Source organism: Macadamia integrifolia, unplaced genomic scaffold, assembly GCF_013358625.1.
Source record: "Macadamia integrifolia cultivar HAES 741 unplaced genomic scaffold, SCU_Mint_v3 scaffold2053, whole genome shotgun sequence".
Classification (NCBI taxonomy): domain Eukaryota; kingdom Viridiplantae; phylum Streptophyta; class Magnoliopsida; order Proteales; family Proteaceae; genus Macadamia; species Macadamia integrifolia.
The window spans coordinates 2583-12550 of NW_024868483.1; the positions used below are offsets into that span (position 1 = coordinate 2583).

The window sequence follows — 9968 nt, forward strand, 5'->3', positions numbered from 1 at the left end:
AATGAATTCTTTGGAAAATGGGTGGATCGATTGGTTCTAAAGTTCGTGAGTTCTGATTCAATTAATAAAATTTCCTCGATGTTCCGGTTGACACATGGCTGCTGGGTTTAAGCTTCCTCTGATTCTCTGAATTGGATATTGGAGTTTGTTTACAAATAAAAGCACCTGAATTACTTCTGCAAAACCCAGATACTAGATGTTATGATCGGATATAAAGGTTTCCTGGTGAATCGATGGGAAATAATTGTTTTATTTATTACGATCTAATCGATGTAATAAACCCGATGGAATATAGTAATCCTTTGACTATGAAAAGTGAGAATTAATCTTGCAAAATTTTATGAAGTCCCATAGAATCAGAAAGAGTAGCATCTTCAACAAAGTTTATTTGGTTATGTTCTGTTGATTATGGAATGCCTTCCCGTTGAAGTCATAGGGAACATACTTTCCCAGCTTGGAGCTGCAAGGGATGTGGTGATTGCCTCTGCAACTTGCCGGAAGTGGAGAGAATCCTACTGGAATCACCTCCACACCCTTTCATTCAACTCCAATGATTGGCCTGTTTATCGTGATGTCACAACTAGTCGACTGGAGATCATTATAACCCAAACGATATTCCAGATCAGGGGTTTGCATTGCCTATCAATTTTTTTGGATGACGTTGATCAGTTCTCGGCAGCTCCGGTGATTGCTTGGCTCATGTATACCAGAGAAACATGGCGCCGATTGTTGTATAATGTCTGTACTACCCCAAATGTCAACATTTTTGAAAAGTGTGGTAGGCAGAAGCTGGAAGTGTTACATTATTTGGGAAAAAAATCGTCTGCAATTCCGATCTCGTACAATTCCGTGAAATACCACCTTCAGGGGGTGACACGTGTATTGATACCAATGCAATGGTCTAGATTTGATTTAAATGCCTCTTCATTGATTTAATGTTTTATTAGTTGTACCAGATCTGGACCATTGTATTGGTATCAATACACGTGTCACCGCCTGAAGGTGATATTACACGGAATTGTACGAGATCGGAATTGCAGACGATTTCAACCCGTTACATTTGGCTCATAATTCCATCACAGGGAATGAACCTAGTTACAGAGATTTCCTCGCCTGAAATCCTTGCCTCTGAGTTGCGTCACTATTTCAGCTTTGGATCTGAGCCTTCTGCTTACTTCCTGCCCCAAGATTGAAGTCTTGTCCCTTGTCAGTCCTGAAATTGCCATGTCAGATTCTCAGGCAACAATGGAACTTAGCGGTCCTACATTGAAGGACATATATTTTGAAGCAATGAGTTTGGACAAGTTGATGTTGGAGGCTGACAGCCTTGAGAGTTTGTGCCTTACAAATTGCACCCTAGAATTTTTTTTACCTCATTGTTAAGGGTACCTTGAAGCATCTCAAGATAGATGAAGTCAGTGTGCTCCATCTTGAAATTGAGAATACTGAGAATCTTGAGTTCGTAGATGTCAGTAGCTTCACGATCATATGGCCGGAAGTTCTACCAAATGATATAAAGATCATCAAAATTGAGAAGGCTTCGGCTTGGGATGTGGTATTTGATGATGAGGATGAGATTGTGGATTTGGAAACAATTGCAGTTTGCTTTCCTCAGCTAATCTATTTATCCTTGAGTTATGATTTAAGAGATGGAGTGGTTTATAGCTTGCAAGGGCCTAGACAGCTGGAGAATGTTGCTGTATTGGAACTTGGGTGGACTGTAATTAGTGATCTCTTTTCTCAGTGGGTTGCTGGACTGCTCGAGAGGTGCCCTAATCTTATAAAGTTGGTCATCCATGGGGCCAAGACAAATGAAGAATGCCATATGTTGGCCAATTTTACCTCATCTATTGTTCGGTTCATGAGGAAATATATGCATGTTGAAGTGCAGTTTGAGTATGAATAGGAAGTGTGTGAAAATACCCTTGGTGCTATCAAAGTTTCTGTCCACCACTAATTACATAATCAGGTAACCTGTGCTATACGTAGAGTATGAGTGCTCTTCTCTAGTGTGCATGTGAATTCTGGATTATTTTTCTCCACTGATGGATACATTTATTTGGCTGAACGTTGTATATAAGCTATTCTTTCTGGAAGAGATAAAATTTGGATTCATTATTCTTATGATCGTACTTTTTTCCTCTATTTATTTAACCATTCTTATGTTTTGGTATTACATTTCTCTTGATCCTGATCCCTATGTCCTTATATGCTGTTTCTCCTTATGCTGAATCCTTATGGCTGTTTTGGGTTTTAAAGCTTGTAACAGTGTCTTAGTTCCTTTTATTAGCCTTGTTAAATGTGAAATCTGTTTTGGCATTTCATTGGCTATTACTTTCAAGTGCGAAGGAGGTGTAATGCTGGACATCTGTGTCACGAATGCTATACTACTTGTGATGTTTCTAGAGGAGCATTCAGTCTGGCTTTTCTCATTTATCCCGACTAGAAGCATGGGAAACCAAATGCATATTTCATTTTGATTGAAAGTGTCTACATATTTCATACATACACGTGGTTGGGGCTTCCATATGGGAAAGGGCAATGTTGGCATTCTAAAATTAAATTTATTCTCCACTTTCCTCAAGTTTTTCTCCCCCAGCCCGTGTGTGTCTGTGTGTGTGTGTGTGTTGACTGGCAGGGCACTGTTTTTTGAGTTAAACAATGAAAAGTAATCATAACAGCAGTCTATTCAATTCACAATAATAGGAAAAAAAATGGAATTTAAAAAGTTATCTTATTTTAATTGCTGAAGAACAAAACGAATTTCAGAACTGAAGTGCTTTGGTGATTAAATCTCAATGTCTGTATCAAATGCATGTACGAATTGCACATGCCTCACCATACCCATCTTCACAACCCTTTCAATTCTTCTCTTCCCTCTCCCTCTTCAGCAAAGAAACCCTCTTCCTCTTTTCCCCCCTTTTATGTGAATACGTGTTTACCTCAAAAGAGACAGAAGTGTTGATTGGGCAACCATGGCAATGCCAAACATTGCAGAGAGTCTTAGTCAAGGTACTCACTCTGTCCCTACCTATTCTTCTTATGAACAAGACACCTCCCACCTCTGCCTGCTCCCCGCACAATGAGACCCCTTTTATGTGAACTTACCTCCTTGTCCTGAGCTGCTCAAATTTCCATGAGTTAATTGTTGCAGTGATGGGGCAGACAAAAAAAAATGGGCATATAAATAGGAATAGTTTTAATTTTTTTTTTTGTATGACAAATTTTCCCTTAACTGAAATAGGTTGTGTCACAGACACCTAAGTCCCCACTGATGCAAGAAGAGTGGAAAAATTCCTCCTATTTTAGAATTATTTTGTGTACATTTTATTCCCTTATATTTTTTTTAAGCATTTTTATTGGAAATTTCTGTACTATGTAGGCATGGAATGGGCTATCAAACCAAATTGACGAGTTGGATTGAATAATATATGTTACAATTCTTCCTTTAATTTTTACACTTATTTCTCCCAACTGTTTCTAGAAGTTCAAGGGGCCTTTCACAAAGCAATCCTATTCTTCCTTTGTCTTCATTGTCTTGATGTAAATTTCTAGTAGAATAGTCAAAAATATTAAAATGGAAGATTTTGGAGGCCTTTTCTGTGAGTGAAACAGGACTACTGTTGTGAAAAGTGTTGAGCATTTTTAGGGTGGTGTAAGCTGCTCTGCTGCTTTGCTGCTTTGCCTCACTGTGGTCCATCTACATAGGAGGCCAAACTTTGGCCCATTGCTCCTAGCCCCTTGTCTAACATATATTATATCTTTTATACGAGAAAAAAGACATAGATATTCATGTACCCTCAAATCAGCCACTAGGGTTGGGCTGGAGACGGGGAGGATAGGGCCTGGTAGTAGTCTTATCAGTACCTTTCGTAGTAGGTAGAAACCAAATTACCCTTAGCCTATGGGGTTCTATAGGGCATGGGTGAGAACTGCCATTATCTGGTGAGTAAATGGGTGAAGTGGGTAAGCCTATGTCCAAAACAGATTTCACCCAGTTTCCTAACACACATCATAATCGTTTACTAATATATAGATAATACTTCAATAAATCTTAGTAAAAACCTAATAAAGAAAAAAAGAAACTAAATACACTATCCATAAACAGGCTGGGCCTAATATGTAGGCTGTGCGCCGGTCAAAGGGTAAGGTGGGTCTGAATAAACTTCTTATTCAACCTGCCTAGGCTAAGTAGTATAAAATATTTACCCTTAACCTACAAAGGAAGGTCAGGTGAGGCAGTTAAATGGGTTTCTCTCACAGGCCCCCAATCACTTTCTCATGTGCATGCCTCTCTCTCTCCTCCTTGTATTGTTCATTAATAAAATTTTCTTTTTGCTGATAAAAAACAGAAGTTTTAAACTGACATGGTGCTTCATGGTGAAATTTACTAAATTTTATATTGTCTCCACCCTTCTGTTGCCAAGCCTTTGGCCTGTTTCTTGTGCTTCTTTGGGAACCTCTTGCATAATGTTGATTCAAGGTCCTGTGAGAGATTTAGTCCACCGAGTCGAAAAAGAAGCATCTTGTTTCATTGAAATCTGCCATTCAATTGCAATGCAGTGCTCTAAATAAGTTAAATCCTCGAAGGCTTCCCCTTTACATTCATCGAATTTGACTTGGAACTGCTCATTCCGATGTACTAATATCTTTGCCAACATACTCTTCTAATTGGGCCCTCATCTCTTTTATAGGCATTGGTGCATGGCATGCCTAGATGGCTTAAGGAAAAGAAAAGGAGAGCAACAAAAAAAAAAAAAAAAAAAAAGAAATAGTAAAGGAGAACAACAAAAATTTACTTTCTAATTGATAGGTAGGAAAGGTAAAAATTTGATTCATAAATTGCAATGGACAAATTTAAATTGCTCAGAACTAGTAGAAGCATGGTCTAAGTTTTTAGCAATTACTCATTTATATCGGAAAGGATGATAATTCTTTCATATAAAAAATGATACAACACAACTCAACTCAACTCAACCAAGCCTCCCAATCAGATGGCGTCAACTAGATGGTTCCTATTTCACCATTCAAATTCTATTCAAAATCATACTTGTTGTCAACCATAATCGATACATTTCTTTCTCACCACTTCTCATGAAGTCATTTAGGCATGGCCCTTCCTTTTGAAGCTCTTCCATCTGAATCATATCATTCCTCTCCAATGCATTCAGAGAGATCTTCATTGCATTTGTCCATTCCACCTCAAATGACTTTCACTCCACTTATAATGTATTGGACTATGTCAAAATTACCTCTAATATGTTCATTTCTTATTTCTATCTTCTCTAGCTTTACCACTACTCCATCTCAACATCCTCATCTTAGGTATATTAATTTTGTCTGTATATTATTTCTTGATTGTCCAATATTCTGATCCATATATCAGTCTGGCCTTATTACAACAACTCAGCCTTAAGCCCTTAACCCAACTATCTGGGGCTGGTTACATGGATCATTATCCTTCAATCGGCTGTATTTGAGGTCATAGGCCTAAGCAATGCATGTCTTTCCTCACCACTTCTCGCATATTTATTTTAATTTGGATCTTTTAGCTCCTTCAATCTAAATCAAATCACTCCTCCGTACTAGAGCATCTAAAGGCCTCTGTCGAACATGGCCATGCGACCTCAATGAACTTACTCGTAGCTTATCATGTATCGAATTTACTCCCAAATCAATTGTGATTTGATAATTTCTTACTTTATCCTTACTAGTTTTGTCGCGCATCTATCTCATCATCCTCATCTCAGCTACACTGAGTTTATCTTTTGATGCTTTTTAACTTCCCAACATTCAGTACCATACATCATAGCTGGTCTCATGTTTGTCTTATAAAATTTTCCTTTAAGTTTAAGGGAATACGATGATCACACAACATTCCAGACACACCTTTTGTAATACCCTACTTCTTAAATCCGGTCTGATTACACGGTTGACCCGGTTTAACCATGCAGGACCTGAACCGGACAGAGTTAAAGCGGGTTCCTTATGGACTATGATGGCAAGGGTGACCTTAAACACCGGTTGGCCCGACAAGTCCGAGCCAGTGCCAAAAGAGACGGGTGTACCCAAGCCGTGTACATGCACCTATCACAAGGCCATGTACTGATAAAGCAGGTATGTAGCCGTATTTTAAGGCGCATACGTATATTACATCTTATGCCAAGAGTGAGATTCATGCCGAGGGCCGAATTCTGTCAAAATCCCACTTGTTGGCCAAGTTTTGGCCCTCAGGTGGGCTGACAGGTGGGCGCATCCACCCACCTGAGTGACCCACCCATGTGAATACTTCGTTATTTTAAGAAGTATATATAGCATTTATGTTTTTCTTTTTCTTTTCTCATTTATGACACTCGAACATTGGTGAGAAGAGTAAAGAGGAGAGAGAAAAGAAAGGAAAGAAGAAGAGAAGAGAAGGAAGAGGAAGAAGATATGGATTTCAGCGGCGCCGAGGCTTGATCTTCCCATTCCGACGCCGGAAGAGTGATCTCCAACACTAGGTCTACGTTTAGAGGTGAGCAAAGGCTGGGTTCCTTAAACTTTTACCATACCCAAGTAGAACCCTTGATTTGGGTAGGGTTTCTTGAGATCTTGTAAATCCCCCTTGAGATGATGAATCTAAGGTTTAATAGATGATCTATGTGTTGATTTTGAAGGATTTGAAGAAGTATTTATAAGGTTGGAGAAGCATTGTTGATTTGAAGTGATTTTAGGGTTTTGAAGGAGTTCTTGAGCAAAGAAGGTAAGATGGCTTTCCATTCCTTAAATCTAACATAGATCTAGGTTAGAACCATCTTATGAGACCTTGAATGTGTGAAGAATGGGTTTGGAAAAACCTCATTTGAATCCCCAAAGGTTGGGGGAAGTTTGGGAAGAAACAGTAATTTCCCGCCAAGACCGGTGGGCCATTTGGCCCGCCTGTGGGCACCCGCCTGAGAGGGCAGGACCCTCGGGCCCAACCAGCGGGCCCAACCCATTGGCCGAACGACACGCCACCCTGCCTGTCGGTCTTGGCAGGACCCTCGGGCCCAACCGATGGGTTAGACCGGTGGGCCGACCGGTGGGCTGACCTACCTGTCGGTCCAGACCGGTGGGTCTGACTGGTGGGTCAGATAGGTGGGCTATCTGACCCACCCGCTCCGAACGTGATTTTTACGTCCGATTGGACCCAAAACGGACGTGTGACATTCTTTTAGGATTCTAAACATGATCTTGTCATTGGATCGTGTTAATCTTGATCCCAAAGTGGTGAAATACTAACCCTGCTCACTCATGATAGGCTCACCAAATCTTATGCTTCTCGCACCGGATCTCACCCGTACAGAGCGTGAGTCCTTGTACACTACAGGTAAGTGAGGAGAGGGCATTTGGCCCTGTTTCAAGGCATTGTTTGGCATTCATTTAATCGTATCTAGTCTAGCCATGTCATCATGAAAATACTATGTAGATTAGTCATCCTCACATTGTTATGCATGGGTGTTGTGTTTATTTTCTAATTGCCAAGTGATGATATGCTTATGTGGTGAATGTTGACATCATTGTGCATGATAAATTAATAGAATAGATGCCGTAGTTGGCTTCAAAATGAGTGCATTGGTGGCCCGTGGTATGGGACGCGGTGGCACTATGTAATCGTACTATTGTCATATAGGAGCATGCGGTTTAGGATTATCACCTTCCCGTGCTACGCCCTTTCCCAACAGGTGTTAAGGTGTTGGGTTACTATCACACCCCGTTCACACAGAACCGGGCCAGTGACCGGGTTAACACCGGTTAACCCAAACCTGCCAGGATCATCTGATACAGTATTCCACCATAGCATACACATAACTAAGAAAAAGCTCATCAGTCCAGCGGAAGACTTAGTTTACCTGTGAATATTCCCATAATACTTGATACCCGAATTGTGATACAATAGTTAAATACATGTGGGCCCAAAGGCATGATATTTACACAATAAGAGTACAATTCACATATCAAGTACACAAAAGGAATCATAAAAAATCAGAGTGTACAGCTTGGCTCGGTATCAAAGCTTGAGCCCAGCTCGGCATCACAAGGTAGAGATCAGCTCGGCATCAAAAGTGGAGCTCAGCTCGATATCAGAATTGCGGTCCCACAGCACAACTCTCGCACGAGCAATCAGTGTCGTGCTCTAACTCCTCAGGGGCCCACAAGTCCTCTTCAGGGAACTCAACTGTGAGACCCGCCCCGTGCTCTTCAGATGGATGACCTGTAAAATCATCTAAAAGAGGTGCACACGTGGGATGAGCTCACTAGCTCAGTAAGTGGAAAGATGAACCACACAGAAGTCCACACAACAAATCACAACCATATGCACTATATGCTATGCAATACATTTTAAATCACATCCACCTAAGCAATATTACTAATTCTTTGGTTTAGTGCTACTACAACCACAGTGCGTGTATTCTCCGGGTAGGAGCCGTGAACTCCATCCCTCGATACGCCCATAGGGCTGTCGGAGAAGGCCCACCATGAGTACTCGAAAAAATAAAACATGCCAACCACCGGCTCTCAACATAAAATAAATGATAGAAATTAAAGGTGTTGACTCCAGCAATTTAAAAGCAGTACGATTGGCCCTCTTGAATATACCACCGGGGTTGCCGACTGTCCTAATGACCAGCCGGGCATAATGTCTAACCACCATAGTGACCCGAAAACCGCGACCACTGCTTCCCCCCAAATGGTAACCCAACACCTTAACCCCTGTTGGGAAGGGTCGTAGCACGGGAAGGTGATAATCCTAAACTGCATGCTCCTATATGACAATAGTATGATTGCATAGTGCCACCGCGTCCCATACCACGGGCCACCAATGCACTCGTTTTCAAGCCGACTATGGCATCTATTCTATTAATGCATCATGCACAATGATGTCAACATTCACCACATAAGCATATCATCACTTGGCAATTAGAAAATAAACACAACACCCATGGCATAACAATGTGAGGATGACTAATCTACATAGCATTTTCATGATGACATGGCTAGTCTAGATACGATTAAATGAATGTCAAACAATGCCTTGAAACAAGGCCAAACGTCCTCTCCCCACTTACCTGTAGTGTACAAGGACTCACGTTCGGTATGGGTGAGATCCGGTGCGAGAAGCGTGAGATTTGGTGAACCTATAATGAGTGAGCGGGGTTAGTATTTCACCACTTTGGGATCAAGATTAACACGATACAATGACAAGATCATGTTTAGAATCCTAAAAGAAGGTCACATGTCCGATTTGGGTCCAATCGGACGTAAAAATCACGTTCGGAGCCTCTCGGGTGGGTCGGACAGCCCACCTGTCTAACCCACCAGTCAGACCCACCGGTCTGGACCGGTGGGTAGGTTGGCCCATCGGTCGGCCCACCGATCTGGCCCGCTGGTTGGGCCTAAAGGTCCTGCTAAGATCGACAGGCAGGTCGGCCCGTCGGTTGGCCCGCCGGTCTGGCCTGCCGGTTGGTCTCGAGGGTTCTACCCTCTCAGGCGGGTGCCCTTAGGCGGACCAAATGGCCCACCGGTTTGGCCCACCAGTCTTGGAGGGAAAACACCATTTTTTCCTAAACTTCCCCCAACCTTTGGGGATTCAAATGGGGCCTTTCCAAACCCATTCTCCACACATTCAAGGTCTCGTAAGATGGTTCTAACCTAGATCTAGGTTAGATTTAAGGAATGGAAAGCCATCTTACCTTCTTTGCTCAAGAACACCTTCAAACCCCAAAATCACTTCAAATCAACAATGCTTCTCCAACCTTGTAAATACTTCTTCAAATCCTTCAAAATCAACACATAGATCATCTATTAAACCTTAGATTCATCTCAAGGGGGATTTACAAGATCTCAAGAAACCCTACCCAAATCAAGGGTTTTACTTGGGTATGGTGAAAGTTTAAGGAACCCAGCCTTTGCTCACCTCTAAACATAGATCTAGTGTTGGAGATCAC

The 9968-nt window shown here is 41.6% G+C and overlaps 1 pseudogene; it reads left to right on the forward strand.

Annotated features, from left to right (window-relative positions):
• Positions 1-392: 392 nt before the first annotated feature.
• Positions 393-1973, forward strand: LOC122065569 (annotated as a pseudogene).
• The last annotated feature ends 7995 nt before the right edge of the window (positions 1974-9968 follow it).